The sequence below is a fragment of the Oncorhynchus kisutch genome, unplaced genomic scaffold, assembly GCF_002021735.2.
Source record: "Oncorhynchus kisutch isolate 150728-3 unplaced genomic scaffold, Okis_V2 scaffold746, whole genome shotgun sequence".
Classification (NCBI taxonomy): Eukaryota; Metazoa; Chordata; class Actinopteri; order Salmoniformes; family Salmonidae; genus Oncorhynchus; species Oncorhynchus kisutch.
Window position 1 is genome coordinate 23,530 of NW_022262691.1, and position 15,183 is coordinate 38,712.

Genomic DNA, 15,183 nt, shown 5'->3' on the forward strand with positions numbered 1-15,183 from the left:
AAAAAATTGTCGTTTCATGGCATGTCTCATTGCCATTATACATTTGTTTTTACTCTTCCAACAGTTTGTATAGTTCATACTGTTTACACAGTACCCCAGTGGCCTAAGACACTGGCCTCCTAAGCCATGGATTGTGAGTTCTAGTCTTTTCTGAAGTGGCTGAGAGCAGAGTGGCGCAGCGGAAGCGTGCTGGGCCCATAACCCAGAGGTCGATGGATCGAAACCATCCTCTGCTAACCAGATTTTTTTTTTTAATGCGCAAGCAGAAATTAGAAAGCTAAATTTCATTTGCGTCTCTCAGTGCTATCCAGTACACATTGTTTTTACTGCTTCTATCAGTTCGTACTGTTTGCAGAAGGTAACAGTGCCCCAGTGGCCTAAGACACTGGCCTCCTAAGCCATGGATTGTGAGTTCTAGTCTTTTCTGAAGTGGCTGAGAGCAGAGTGGCGCAGCGGAAGCGTGCTGGGCCCATAACCCAGAGGTCGATGGATCGAAACCATCCTCTGCTAACCAGATTTTTTTTTTATGAAACGCAAGCAGAAATTAGAAAGCTAAATTGAATTTGCGTCTCTCAGTGCTATCCAGTACACATTATTTTTACTGCTTCTATCAGTTCGTACTGTTTGCAGAAGGTAAACAGTGCCCCAGTGGCCTAAGACACTGGCCTCCTAAGCCATGGATTGTGAGTTCTAGTCTTTTCTGAAGTGGCTGAGAGCAGAGTGGCGCAGCGGAAGCGTGCTGGGCCCATAACCCAGAGGTCGATGGATCGAAACCATCCTCTGCTAAACAGTTTCTTTTTAGATTTTAAGTGCGAACAAAAAAAACAAAAAAAATTGTCGTTTCATGGCATGTCTCATTGCCATTATACATTTGTTTTTACCTCTTCCAACAGTTTGTATAGGTCATACTGTTTACACAGTACCCCAGTGGCCTAAGACACTGGCCTCCTAAGCCATGGATTGTGAGTTCTAGTCTTTTCTGAAGTGGCTGAGAGCAGAGTGGCGCAGCGGAAGCGTGCTGGGCCCATAACCCAGAGGTCGATGGATCGAAACCATCCTCTGCTAACCAGATTTTTTTTTTATGAAACGCAAGCAGAAATTAGAAAGCTAAATTGAATTTGCGTCTCTCAGTGCTATCCAGTACACATTATTTTTACTGCTTCTATCAGTTCGTACTGTTTGCAGAAGGTAAACAGTGCCCCAGTGGCCTAAGACACTGGCCTCCTAAGCCATGGATTGTGAGTTCTAGTCTTTTCTGAAGTGGCTGAGAGCAGAGTGGCGCAGCGGAAGCGTGCTGGGCCCATAACCCAGAGGTCGATGGATCGAAACCATCCTCTGCTAAACAGTTTCTTTTTAGATTTTAAGTGCGAACAAAAAAAACAAAAAAAATTGTCGTTTCATGGCATGTCTCATTGCCATTATACATTTGTTTTTACCTCTTCCAACAGTTTGTATAGGTCATACTGTTTACACAGTACCCCAGTGGCCTAAGACACTGGCCTCCTAAGCCATGGATTGTGAGTTCTAGTCTTTTCTGAAGTGGCTGAGAGCAGAGTGGCGCAGCGGAAGCGTGCTGGGCCCATAACCCAGAGGTCGATGGATCGAAACCATCCTCTGCTAACCAGATTTTTTTTAATGAAACGCAAGCAGAAATTAGAAAGCTAAATTGAATTTGCGTCTCTCAGTGCTATCCAGTACACATTATTTTTACTGCTTCTATCAGTTCGTACTGTTTGCAGAAGGTAAACAGTGCCCCAGTGGCCTAAGACACTGGCCTCCTAAGCCATGGATTGTGAGTTCTAGTCTTTTCTGAAGTGGCTGGAGCAGAGTGGCGCAGCGGAAGCGTGCTGGGCCCATAACCCAGAGGTCGATGGATCGAAACCATCCTCTGCTAAACAGTTTCTTTTTAGATTTTAAGTGCGAACAAAAAAAACAAAAAAAATTGTCGTTTCATGGCATGTCTCATTGCCATTATACATTTGTTTTTACCTCTTCCAACAGTTGTATAGGTCCATACTGTTTACACAGTACCCCAGTGGCCTAAGACACTGGCCTCCTAAGCCATGGATTGGTTGAGTTCTAGTCTTTTCTGAAGTGGCTGAGAGCAGAGTGGCTGCAGCGGGAAGCGTGCTGGGCCCATAACCCCGAGGTCGATGGATCGAAACCATCCTCTGCGAACCAGATTTTTTTTTAATGAAACGCAAGCAGAAATTAGAAGCTAAATGTAATTTGCGTCTCTCAGTGCTATCCAGTACACATTATTTTTACTGCTTCTATCAGTTCGTACTGTTTGCAGAAGGAACAGTGCCCAGTGGCCTAAGACACTGGCCTCCTAAGCCATGGATTGTTGAGTTCTAGTCTTTTCTGAAGTGGCTGAGAGCAGAGTGGCGCAGCGGAAGCGGCTGGGGCCCATAACCCAGAGGTCGATGGATCGAAACTATCCTCTGCTAAACAGTTTCTTTTTAGATTTTAAGTGCGAACAAAAAAAACAAAAAAAATTGTCGTTTCATGTGCATGTGCTACTTGCCATTATACATTGTTTTTTACCTCTCTTCCAACAGTTTGTTATGGTCATAACGGTTTACACAGTACCAAGTGGCCTAAGACACTGGCCTCCTAAGCCATGGATTGTGAGTTCTAGTCTTTCTGAAGTGGCTGAGAGCAGAGTGGCGCAGCGGAAGCGTGCTGGGCCCATAACCCAGAAGGTCGATGGATTCGAAACATTCTCTGCTAAACAATTTTTCTTTTTTAATGAAACGCAAGCAAAAATTAGAAAGCCTAATTTCATTTGCGTCTCTCAGTGCTATCCAGTACACATTGTTTTTACTGCTTCTATCAGTTCGTACTGTTTGCAGAAGGTAAACAGTGCCCCAGTGGCCTAATGGATAAGTCACTGGCCTCCTAAGCCAGGGATTGTGGGTTCAAGTCCCATCTGGGTTGGATGGAAGCAGAGTGGCCGCAGCGGAAGCGTGCTGGGCCCATAACCCAGAGGTCGATGGATCGAAACCATCCTCTGCTAACGCAGATTTTTTTTTTATGAAACGCAAGCAGAAATTAGAAAGCTAAATTGAATTTGCGTCTCTCAGTGCTATCCAGTACACATTTATTTTACTGCTTCTATCAGTTCGTACTGTTGCAGAAGGTAAACAGTGCCCCAGTGGCCTAAGAACACTGGCCTCCTAAGCCATGGATTGTGAGTTCTAGTCTTTTCTGAACTGGCTGAGAGCAGAGTGGCGCAGCGGAAGCGTGCTGGGCCATAACCCAGAGGGTCGATGGATCGAAACCATCCTCTGCTAAACAGTTTCTTTTTAGATTTTAAGTGCGAACAAAAAAAACAAAAAAAATTGTCGTTTCATGGCATGTCTCATTGCCATTATACATTTGTTTTTACCTCTTCCAACAGTTTGTATAGTCATACTGTTTACACAGTACCCCATGGGCCTAAGACACTGGCCTCCTAAGCCATGGATTGTGAGTTCTAGTCTTTTCTGAAGTGGCTGAGAGCAGAGTGGCGCAGCGGAAGCGTGCTGGGCCCATAACCCAGAGGTCGATGGATCGAAACCATCCTCTGCTAACCAGATTTTTTTTTTTATGAAACGCAAGCAGAAATTAGAAAGCTAAATTTCATTTGCGTCTCTCAGTGCTATCCAGTACACATTGTTTTTACTGCTTCTATCAGTTCGTACTGTTTGCAGAAGGTAAACAGTGCCCCAGTGGCCTAATGGATAAGTCACTGGCCTCCTAAGCCAGGGATTGTGGGTTCAAGTCCCATCTGGGTTGGATGGAAGCAGAGTGGCGCAGCGGAAGCGTGCTGGGCCCATAACCCAGAGGTCGATGGATCGAAACCCATCCTCTGCTAACCAGATTTTTTTATTAATGAAACGCAAGCAGAAATTAGAACGCTAATTGAATTTGCGTCTCTCAGTGCTATCCAGTACACATTATTTTTACTGCTTCTATCAGTTCGTACTGTTTGCAGAAGGTAAACAGTGCCCCAGTGGCCTAAGACACTGGCCTCCTAAGCCATGGTTGTGAGTTCTAGTCTTTTCTGAAGTGGCTGAGAGCAGAGGTGGCGCAGCGGAAGCGTGTGGGCCCATAACCCAGAGGTCGATGGATCGAAACCATCCTCTGCTAAACAGTTTCTTTTTAGATTTTAAGTGCGAACAAAAAAAAACAAAAAAAAATGTCGTTTCATGGCATGTCTCATGCCATTATACATTTGTTTTTACCTCTTCCAACAGTTTTGTATAGGTCATACTGTTTACACAGTACCCCAGTGGCCTAAGACACTGGCCTCCTAAGCCAGGGATTTTGAGTTCTAGTCTTTTCTGAAGTGGCTGAGAGCAGAGTGGTCGCAGCGGAAGCGTGCTGGGCCCATAACCCCAGAGGTCGATGGAATCGAAACCATCCTCTGCTAACCAGATTTTTTTTTTATGAAACGCAAGCAGAAATTAGAAAGCTAAAATTTTCATTTGCGGGTCTCTCAGTGCTATCCAGTACACATTGTTTTACTGCTTCTATCAGTTCGTACTGTTTGCAGAAGGTAAACAGTGCCCCAGTGGCCTAATGGATAAGTCACTGGCCTCCTAAGCCAGGGATTGTGGGTTCAAGTCCCATCTGGGTTGGATGGAAGCAGAGTGGCGCAGCGGATGCGTGCTGGGCCCATAACCCAGAGGTCGATGGATCGAAACCATCCTCTGCTAACCAGATTTTTTTTTTTATGAAACGCAAGCAGAAATTAGAAAGCTAAATTGAATTTGCGTCTCTCAGTGCTATCCAGTACACATTATTTTTAACTGCTTCTATCAGTTCGTACTGTTTGCAGAAGGTAAACAGTGCCCCAGTGGCCTAAGACACTGGCCTCCTAAGCCATGGATTGTGAGTTCTAGTCTTTTCTGAAGTGGCTGAGAGCAGAGTGGCGCAGCGGAAGCGTGCTGGGCCCATAACCCAGAGGTCATGGATCGAAAACCATCCTCTGCTAAACAGTTCTTTTAGATTTTAAGTGCGAACAAAAAAACAAAAAAAATTGTCGTTTCATGGCATGTCTCATTGCCATTATACATTTGTTTTTACCTCTTCCAACAGTTTGTATAGGTCATACTGTTTACACAGTACACCCCAGTGCCTAAGACACTGGCCTCCTAAGCCATGGATTGTGAGTTCTAGTCTTTTCTGAAGTGGCTGAGAGCAGAGTGGCGCAGCGGAAGCGTGCTGGGCCATAACCCAGAGGGTCGATGGATCGAAACCATCCTCTGCTAACCAGATTTTTTTTTTAATGAAACGCAAGCAGAAATTAGAAAGCTAAATTGGAATTTGCGTCTCTCAGTGCTATCAGTACACATTATTTTTACTGCTTCTATCAGTTCGTACTGTTTGCAGAAGGTAAACAGTGCCCCAGTGGCCTAATGGAATAAGTCACTGGCCTCCTAAGCCAGGGATTGTGGGTTCAAGTCCAATCTGGGTTGGATGGAAGCAGAGTGGCGCAGCGGGATGCGTGCTGGTCCCATAACCCAGAGGTCGATGGATCGAAACATCCTCTGCTAACCAGATTTTTTTTTTATGAAACGCAAGCAGAAATTAGCAAAGCTAAATTGAATTTGGCGGTCTCTCAAGTCCTCATCCCAGTAACACATTATTTTACCTGCTTCATATCAGGTTCGTAGCTGTTTTGCGCAGAAGGTAACAGTGCCCCAGTGGCCTAAGACACTGGCCTCCCTAAAGCCATGGATTGTGAGTTCTAGTCTTTTCTGAAGTGGGCTGATAGCAGAGTGGCGGCATCGGAAGCGTGCTGGGCCCATAAACCCAGTCGATGGATCAAAAGAAACCATCTCGTGCTGAACAGTTTCTTTTTAGATTTTAAGGGCGGAACAGAAAAACCAACAAAAAATTGTCGTTTCATGGCATGTCTCGATTGCCATATATACAATTTGTTTTTACCTCTTCCAACAACAGTTTGGTATAGGTCATACTCGATTTACACAGTCACCCCAGTGGACCTAAGCACACTGGACCTCCTTAATCCATGGAGTTTGTGAGTTTCTAGTCTTTTCTGAAGTGGCTGAGAGCAGAGTGGCGCAGCGGAAGCGTGCTGGCCCATAACCCAGAGGTCGATGGATCGAAACCATCCTCTGCTAACCAGATTTTTTTTAATGAAACGCAAGCAGAAATTAGAAAGCTAAATTGAATTTGCGTCTCTCAGTGCTATCCAGTACACATTATTTTTACTGCTTCTATCAGTTCGTACTGTTTGCAGAAGGTAAACAGTGCCCCAGTGGCCTAATGGATAAGGCACTGGCCTCCTAAGCCAGGGATTGTGGGTTCAAGGTCCCATCTGGGGTGGATGGAAGCAGAGTGGCGCAGCGGAAGCGTGCTGGGCCCATAACCCAGAGGTCGATGGATCGAAACCATCCTCTGCTAAACAGTTTCTTTTTAGATTTTAAGTGCGAACAAAAAAAAACAAAAAAAATTGTCGTTCATCATGGCATGTCTCATTGCCATTATACATTTGTTTATTACCTCTTCCAACAGTTTGTATAGGTCATACTGTTTATACACAGTACCCCAGTGGCCTAAGACACTGGCCTCCTAAGCCATGGATTGTGAGTTCTAGTCTTTTCTGAACTGGCTGAGAGCAGAGTGGCGCAGCGGAAAGCGTGCTGGGCCCATAACCCAGAGGGTCGATGGATCGAAACCATCCTCTGCTAACCAATTTTTTTTAATGAAACGCAAGCAGAAATTAGAAAGCTAAATTGAATTTGCGTCTCTCAGTGCTATCCAGTACACATTATTTTTACTGCTTCTATCAGTTCGTACTGTTTGCAGAAGGTAAACAGTGCCCCAGTGGCCTAAGACACTGGGCCTCCTAAGCCATGGATTGTGAGTTCTAGTCTTTTCTGAAGTGGCTGAGAGCAGAGTGGCGCAGCGGAGCGTGCTGGGCCCATAACCCAGAGGTCGATGGATCGAAACCATCCTCTGCTAAACAGTTTCTTTTTAGATTTTAAGTGCGAACAAAAAAACTAAAAAAATTGTCGTTTCATGGCGATGTCTCATTGCGCATTATACATTTGTTTTTACCTCTTCCACAGTTTGTATAGGTCATACTGTTTACACAGTACCCCAGTGGCCTAAGACACTGGCCTCCTAAGCCATGGATTGGAGTTCTAGTCTTTTCTGAAGTGGCTGAGAGCAGAGTGGCGCAGCGGAAGCGTGCTGGGCCCATAACCCAGAGGTCGATGGATCGAAACCATCCTCTGCTAACCAGATTTTTTTTAATGAAACGCAAGCAGAAATTAGAAAGCTAAATTGAATTGCGGTCTCTCAGTGCTATCCAGTACACATTATTTTTACTGCTTCTATCAGTTCGTACTGTTTGCAGAAGGTAAACAGTGCCCCCAGTGGCCTAAGACACTGGCCTCCTAAGCCATGGATTGTGAGTTCTAGTCTTTTCTGAAGTGGCGAGAGCAGAGTGGCGCAGCGGAAGCGTGCTGGGCCCATAACCCAGAGGTCGATGGATCGAAACCATCCTCTGCTAAACAGTTTTCTTTTTTAGATTTTAAGTGCGAACAAAAAAAAACTAAAAAAATTGTCGTTTCATGGCATGTCTCATTGCCATTATACATTTGTTTTTACCTCTTCCAACAGTTTGTATAGGTCATACTGTTTACACAGTACCCCCAGTGGCCTAAGACACTGGCCTCCTAAGCCATGGATTGTGAGTTCTAGTCTTTTCTGAAGTGGCTGAGAGCAGAGTGGCGCAGCGGAAGCGTGCTGGGCCCATAACCCAGAGGTCGATGGATCGAAACCATCCTCTGCTAACCAGATTTTTTTTTAATGAAACGCAAGCAGAAATTAGAAAGCTAATTTCATTGCGTCTCTCAGTGGCTATCCAGTACACATTGTTTTTACCTGCTTCTATCAGTTCGTACTGTTTGCAGAAGAGGTAAACAGTGCCCCAGTGGCCTAATGGATAAGTCACTGGCCTCCTAAGGCCAGGGATTGTGGGTTCAAGTCCCATCTGGGTTTGGATGGAAGCAGAGTGGCGCAGCGGAAGCGTGCTGGGCCCATAACCCAGAGGTCGATGGATCGAAACCATCCTCTGCTAACCAGATTTTTTTTTTATGAAACGCAAGCAGAAATTAGAAAGCTAAATTGAATTTGCGTCTCTCAGTGCTAATCCAGTACACATTATTTTTACTGCTTCTATCAGTTCGTACTGTTTGCAGAAGGTAAAACAGTGCCCCAGTGGCCTAAGACACTGGCCTCCTAAGCCATGGATTGTGAGTTCTAGTCTTTTCTGAAGTGGCTGAGAGCAGAGTGGCGCAGCGGAAGGCGTGCTGGGCCCATACCCAGAGGTCGATGGATCGAAACCATCCTCTGCTAAACAGTTTCTTTTAGATTTTAAGTGCGAACAAAAAAAACAAAAAAAAATTGTCGTTTCATGGCATTCTCATTGCCATTATACATTTGTTTTTACCTCTTCCAACAGTTTGTATAGGTCATACTGTGTTACACAGTACCCCAGTGGCCTAAGACACTGGCCTCCTAAGCCATGGATTGTGAGTTCTAGTCTTTTCTGAAGTGGCTGAGAGCAGAGTGGCGCAGCGGAAGCGTGCTGGGCCCATAACCCAGAGGTCGATGGATCGAAACCATCCGCTGCTAACAGTTTCTTTTAGATTTAAGTGCGAACAAAAAAAACAAAAAAAATTGTCGTTTCATGGCATGTCTCATTGCCATTATACATTTGTTTTTACCTCTTCCAACAGTTTGTATAGGTCATACTGTTTACACAGTACCCCAGTGGCCTAAGACACTGGCCTCCTAAGCCATGGATTGTGAGTTCTAGTCTTTCTGAACTGGCTGAGAGCAGAGTGGCGCAGCGAAGCGTGCTGGGCCCATAACCCAGAGGTCGAGGGATCGAAACCATCCTCTGCTAACCAGATTTTTTTAATGAAACGCAAGCAGAAATTAGAAAGCTAACATTGAATTTGCGTCTCTCAGTGCTATCCAGTACAACATTATTTTTACTGCTTCTATCAGTTCGTACTGTTTGCAGAAGGTAAACAGTGCCCCAGTGGCCTAAGACCTGGCCTCCTAAGCCATGGATTGTGAGTTCTAGTCTTTTCTGAAGTGGCTGAGAGCAGAGTGGCGCAGCGGAAGCGTGCTGGGCCCATAACCCAGAGGTCGATGGATCGAAACCATCCTCTGCTAACCAGATTTTTTTTTAATGAAACGCAAGCAGAAATTAGAAAGCTAAATTTCATTTGCGTCTCTCAGTGCTATCCAGTACACATTGTTTTTACTGCTTCTATCAGTTCGTACTGTTTGCAGAAGGTAAACAGTGCCCAGTGGCCTAATGGATAATCACTGGCCTCCTAAGCCAGGGATTGGGGGTTCAAGTCCCATCTTGGGTTGGATGGAAGCAGAGTGGCGGCAGCGGAAGCGTGCTGGGCCCATAACCCAGAGGTCGATGGATCGAAACCATCCTCTGCTAACCAGATTTTTTTTTTATGAAACGCAAGCAGAAATTAGAAAGCTAAATTGAATTTGCGTCTCTCAGTGCTATCCAGTACACATTATTTTTACTGCTTCTATCAGTTCGTACTGTTTGCAGAAGGTAAACAGTGCCCCAGTGGCCTAAGACACTGGCCTCCTAAGCCATGGATTGTGAGTTCTAGTCTTTTCTGAACTGGCTGAGAGCAGAGTGGCGCAGCGGAAGCGTGCTGGGCCCATAACCCAGAGGTCGATGGATCGAAACCATCCTCTGCTAAAACAGTTTCTTTTTAGATTTTAAGTGCGAACAAAAAAACAAAAAAAATTGTCGTTTCATGGCATGTCTCATTGCCATTATACATTTGTTTTTACCTCTTCCAACAGTTTGTATAGGTCATACTGTTTACACAGTACCCCAGTGGCCTAAGACACTGGCCTCCTAAGCCATGGATTGTGAGTTCTAGTCTTTTCTGAAGTGGCTGAGAGCAGAGTGGCAGCAGCGGAAGCGTGCTGGGCCCATAACCCAGAGGTCGATGGATCGAAACCATCCTCTGCTAACCAGATTTTTTTTTTATGAAACGCAAGCAGAAATTAGAAAGCTAAATTTCATTTGCGTCTCTCAGTGCTATCCAGTACACATTGTTTTTACTGCTTCTATCAGTTCGTACTGTTTGGCAGAAGGTAAACAGTGCCCCAGTGGCCTAATGGATAAGTCACTGGCCTCCTAAGCCAGGGATTGTGGGTTCAAGTCCCATCTGGGTTGGATGGAAGCATAGTGGCGCAGCGGAAGCGTGCTGGGCCCATAACCCAGAGGTCGATGGATCGAAACCATCCTCTGCTAACCAGATTTTTTTTTAATGAAACGCAAGCAGAAATTAGAAAGCTAAATTGAATTTGCGTCTCTCAGTGCTATCCAGTACACATTATTTTTAACTGCTTCTATCAGTTCGTACTGTTTGCAGAAGGTAAACAGTGCCCCAGTGGCCTAAGACACTGGCCTCCTAAGCCATGGATTGTGAGTTCTAGTCTTTTCTGAAGTGGCTGAGAGCAGAGTGGCGGCAGCGAAGCGTGCTGGGGCCCATAACCCAGAGGTCGATGGATCGAAACCATCCTCTGCTAAACAGTTTCTTTTTAGATTTTAAGTGCGAACAAAAAAAACAAAAAAAATTGTCGTTCATGGCATTCTCATTGCCATTATACATTTGTTTTTACCTCTTCCAACAGTTTGTATAGGTCATACTGTTTACACAGTACCCCAGTGGCCTAAGACACTGGCCGCCTAAGCCATGGATTGGTGAGTTCTAGTCTTTCTGAAGTGGCTGAGAGCAGAGTGGCGGCAGCGGAAGCGTGCTGGCCATAACCCAGAGGTCGATGGATCGAAACCATCCTCTGCTAACCAGATTTTTTTTTTTATGAAACGCAAGCAGAAATTAGAAAGCTAAATTTCATTTGCGTCTCTCAGTTCTATCCAGTACACATTGTTTTTACTGCTTCTAATCAGTTCGTACTGTTTGCAGAAGGTAAACAGTGCCCCAGTGGCCTAATGGATAAGTCACTGGCCTCCTAAGCCAGGGATTGTGGGTTCAAGTCCCATCTGGGTTGGATGGAAGCAGAGTGGCGCAGCGGATGCGTGCTGGGCCCATAACCCAGAGGTCGAATGGATCGAAACCATCCTCTACTCACCAGATTTTTTTTTTATGAAACGCAGCAGAAATTAGAAAGCTAATTGAATTTGCGTCTCTCAGTGCTATCCAGTACACATTATTTTTACTGCTTCTATCAGTTCGTACTGTTTGCAGAAGGTAACAGTGCCCCAGTGGCCTAAGACACTGGCCCTCCTAAGCCATGGATTGTGAGTTCAGTCTTTCTGAAGTGGCTGAGAGCAGAGTGGCGCAGCGGAAGCGTGCTGGGCCCATAACCCAGAGGTCGATGGATCGAAACCATCCTCTGCTGAACAGTTTCTTTTAGATTTTAAGTGCGAACAAAAAAAAACAAAAAAAATTGTCGTTTCATGGCATGTCTCATTGCCATTATACATTTGTTTTTACCTCTTCCAACAGTTTGTATAGGTGCATACTGTTTACACAGTACCCCAGTGGCCTAAGACACTGGCCTCCTAAGCCATGGATTGTGAGTTCTAGTCTTTTCTGAAGTGGCTGAGAGCAGAGTGGCGCAGCGGAAGCGTGCTGGGCCCATAACCCCAGAGGTCGATGGATCGAAAACCATCCTCTGCTAACCAGATTTTTTTTTTATGAAACGCAAGCAGAAAATTAGAAGATCTAAATTGAATTTGCGTCTCTCAGTGCTATCCAGTACACATTATTTTTACTGCTTCTATCAGTTCGTACTGTTTGCAGAAGGTAAACAGTGCCCCAGTGGCCTAATGGATAAGTCACTGGCCTCCTAAGCCAGGGATTGTGGGTTCAAGTCCCATCTGGGTTGGATGGAAGCAGAGTGGCGCAGCGGATGGCGTGCTGGGCCCATAACCCAGAGGTCGATGGATCGAAACCATCCTCTGCTAACCAGATTTTTTTTTTTATGAAACGCAAGCAGAAATTAGAAAGCTAAATTGAATTTGCGTCTCTCAGTGCTATCCAGTACACATTATTTTTACTGCTTCTATCAGTTCGTACTGTTTGCAGAAGGGTAAACAGTGCCCAGTGGCCTAAGACACTGGCCTCCTAAGCCATGGATTGTGAGTTCTAGTCTTTTCTGAAGTGGCTGAGAGCAGAGTGGCGCAGCGGAAGCGTGCTGGGCCCATAACCCAGAGGTCGATGGATCGAAACCAATCCTCTGCTGAACAGTTTCTTTTTAGATTTTAAGTGCGAACAAAAAAAACAAAAAAAATTGGTCGTTCATGGCATGTCTCATTGCCATTATACATTTGTTTTACCTCTTCCAACAGTTTGTATAGGTCATACTGTTACACAGTACCCCAGTGGCCTAAGACACTGGCCTCCTAAGCCATGGATTGTGAGTTCTAGTCTTTTCTGAAGTGGCTGAGAGCAGAGTGGCGCAGCGGAAGCGTGCTGGGCCCATAACCCAGAGGTCGATGGATCGAAACCATCCTCTGCTAACCAGATTTTTTTTTTAATGAAACGCAAGCAGAAATTAGAAAGCTAAATTGAATTTGCGTCTCTCAGTGCTATCCAGTACACATTATTTTTACTGCTTCTATCAGTTCGTACTGTTTGCAGAAGGTAAACAGTGCCCCAGTGGCCTAATGGATAAGGCACTGGCCTCCTAGCCAGGGATTGTGGGTTCAAGTCCCATCTGGGGTGGATGGAAGCAGAGTGGCGCAGAGGAAGCGTGCTGGGCCCATAACCCAGAGGTCGATGGATCGAAACCATCCTCTGCTAAACAGTTTCTTTTTAGATTTTAAGTGCGAACAAAAAAACAAAAAAAATTGTCGTTTCATGGCATGTCTCATTGCCATTATACATTTGTTTTACCTCTTCCAACAGTTGTATAGGTCATACTGTTTACACAGTACCCCAGTGGCCTAAGACACTGGCCTCCTAAGCCATGGATTGTGAGTTCTAGTCTTTTCTGAACTGGCTGAGAGGCAGAGTGGCCAGCGGAAGCGTGCTGGGCCCATAACCCAGAGGGTCGATGGATCGACCATCCTCTGCTAACCAGATTTTTTTTTAATGAAACGCAAGCAGAAATTAGAAAGCTAAATTGAATTTGCGTCTCTCAGTGCTATCCAGTACACATTATTTTTACTGCTTCTATCAGTTCGTACTGTTTGCAGAAGGTAAACAGTGCCCCAGTGGCCTAAGACACTGGCCTCCTAAGCCATGGATTGTGAGTTCTAGTCTTTTCTGAAGTGGCTGAGAGCAGAGTGGCGCAGCGGAAGCGTGCTGGGCCCATAACCCAGAGGTCGATGGATCGAAACCATCCTCTGCTAAACAGTTTCTTTTTAGATTTTAAGTGCGAACAAAAAAAACTAAAAAAATTGTCGTTTCATGGCATGTCTCATTGCCATTATACATTTGTTTTTACCTCTTCCAACAGTTTGTATAGGTCATACTGTTTACACAGTACCCCAGTGGCCTAAGACACTGGCCTCCTAAGCCATGGATTGTGAGTTCTAGTCTTTTCTGAAGTGGCTGAGAGCAGAGTGGCGCAGCGGAAGCGTGCTGGGCCCATAACCCAGAGGTCGATGGATCGAAACCATCCTCTGCTAACCAGATTTTTTTTTTAATGAAACGCAAGCAGAAATTAGAAAGCTAAATTGAATTTGCGTCTCTCAGTGCTATCCAGTACACATTATTATACTGCTTCTATCAGTTCGTACTGTTTGCAGGTCAACTGTAAACAGTGCCCCAGTGGCCTAAGACACTGGCCTCCTAAGCCATGGATTGTGAGTTCTAGTCTTTTCTGAAGTGGCTGAGAGCAGAGTGGCGCAGCGGAAGCGTGCTGGGCCCATAACCCAGAGGTCGATGGATCGAAACCATCCTCTGCTAACCAGATTTTTTTTTTATGAAACGCAAGCAGAAATTAGAAAGCTAAATTGAATTTGCGTCTCTCAGTGCTATCCAGTACACATTATTTTTACTGCTTCTATCAGTTCGTACTGTTTGCAGAAGGTAAACAGTGCCCCAGTGGCCTAAGACACTGGCCTCCTAAGCCATGGATTGTGAGTTCTAGTCTTTTCTGAAGTGGCTGAGAGCAGAGTGGCGCAGCGGAAGCGTGCTGGGCCCATAACCCAGAGGTCGATGGATCGAAACCATCCTCTGCTAACCAGATTTTTTTTTTATGAAACGCAAGCAGAAATTAGAAAGCTAAATTGAATTTGCGTCTCTCAGTGCTATCCAGTACACATTGTTTTTACTCTTCTATCAGTTCGTATGTTTGCAGAAGGTAAACAGTGCCCCAGTGGCCTAAGACACTGGCCTCCTAAGCCATGGATTGTGAGTTCTAGTCTTTTCTGAAGTGGCTGAGAGCAGAGTGGCGCAGCGGAAGCGTGCTGGGCCCATAACCCAGAGGTCGATGGATCGAAACCATCCTCTGCTAAACAGTTTCTTTTTAGATTTTAAGTGCGAACAAAAAAAACAAAAAAAATTGTCGTTTCATGGCATGTCTCATTGCCATTATACATTGTTTTTACCTCTTCCAACAGTTTGTATAGGTCATACTGTTTACACAGTACCCCAGTGGCCTAAGACACTGGCCTCCTAAGCCATGGATTGTGAGTTCTAGTCTTTTCTGAAGTGGCTGAGAGCAGAGTGGCGCAGCGGAAGCGTGCTGGGCCCATAACCCAGAGGTCGATGGATCGAAACCATCCTCTGCTAACCAGATTTTTTTTAATGAAACGCAAGCAGAAATTAGAAAGCTAAATTGAATTTGCGTCTCTCAGTGCTATCCAGTACACATTATTTTTACTGCTTCTATCAGTTCGTACTGTTTGCAGAAGGTAAACAGTGCCCCAGTGGCCTAAGACACTGGCCTCCTAAGCCATGGATTGTGAGTTCTAGTCTTTTCTGAAGTGGCTGAGAGCAGAGTGGCGCAGCGGAAGCGTGCTGGGCCCATAACCCAGAGGTCGATGGATCGAAACCATCCTCTGCTAACCAGATTTTTTTTTTTATGAAACGCAAGCAGAAATTAGAAAGCTAAATTGAATTTGCGTCTCTCAGTGCTATCCAGTACACATTATTTTTACTGCTTCTATCAGTTCGTACTGTTTGCAGA

The 15,183-nt window shown here is 45.1% G+C and overlaps 6 non-coding genes across 6 annotated transcripts; all 6 read left to right on the forward strand.

The window, feature by feature from the left end:
* Positions 1-2,867: 2,867 nt before the first annotated feature.
* trnar-ccu (transfer RNA arginine (anticodon CCU)) lies at positions 2,868-2,940 on the forward strand. Its single transcript has one exon. It is a non-coding gene; the product is annotated as a tRNA-Arg (tRNA).
* A 767-nt stretch (positions 2,941-3,707) lies between these two features.
* On the forward strand, positions 3,708-3,780 carry trnar-ccu (transfer RNA arginine (anticodon CCU)). The gene has a single exon. It is a non-coding gene; the product is annotated as a tRNA-Arg (tRNA).
* Positions 3,781-4,552: 772 nt separating this feature from the next.
* On the forward strand, positions 4,553-4,625 carry trnar-ccu (transfer RNA arginine (anticodon CCU)). Its single transcript has one exon. It is a non-coding gene; the product is annotated as a tRNA-Arg (tRNA).
* A 5,554-nt stretch (positions 4,626-10,179) lies between these two features.
* Positions 10,180-10,252, forward strand: trnar-ccu (transfer RNA arginine (anticodon CCU)). The gene has a single exon. It is a non-coding gene; the product is annotated as a tRNA-Arg (tRNA).
* Positions 10,253-11,018: 766 nt separating this feature from the next.
* trnar-ccu (transfer RNA arginine (anticodon CCU)) lies at positions 11,019-11,091 on the forward strand. The gene has a single exon. It is a non-coding gene; the product is annotated as a tRNA-Arg (tRNA).
* Positions 11,092-11,858: 767 nt separating this feature from the next.
* trnar-ccu (transfer RNA arginine (anticodon CCU)) lies at positions 11,859-11,931 on the forward strand. Its single transcript has one exon. It is a non-coding gene; the product is annotated as a tRNA-Arg (tRNA).
* The last annotated feature ends 3,252 nt before the right edge of the window (positions 11,932-15,183 follow it).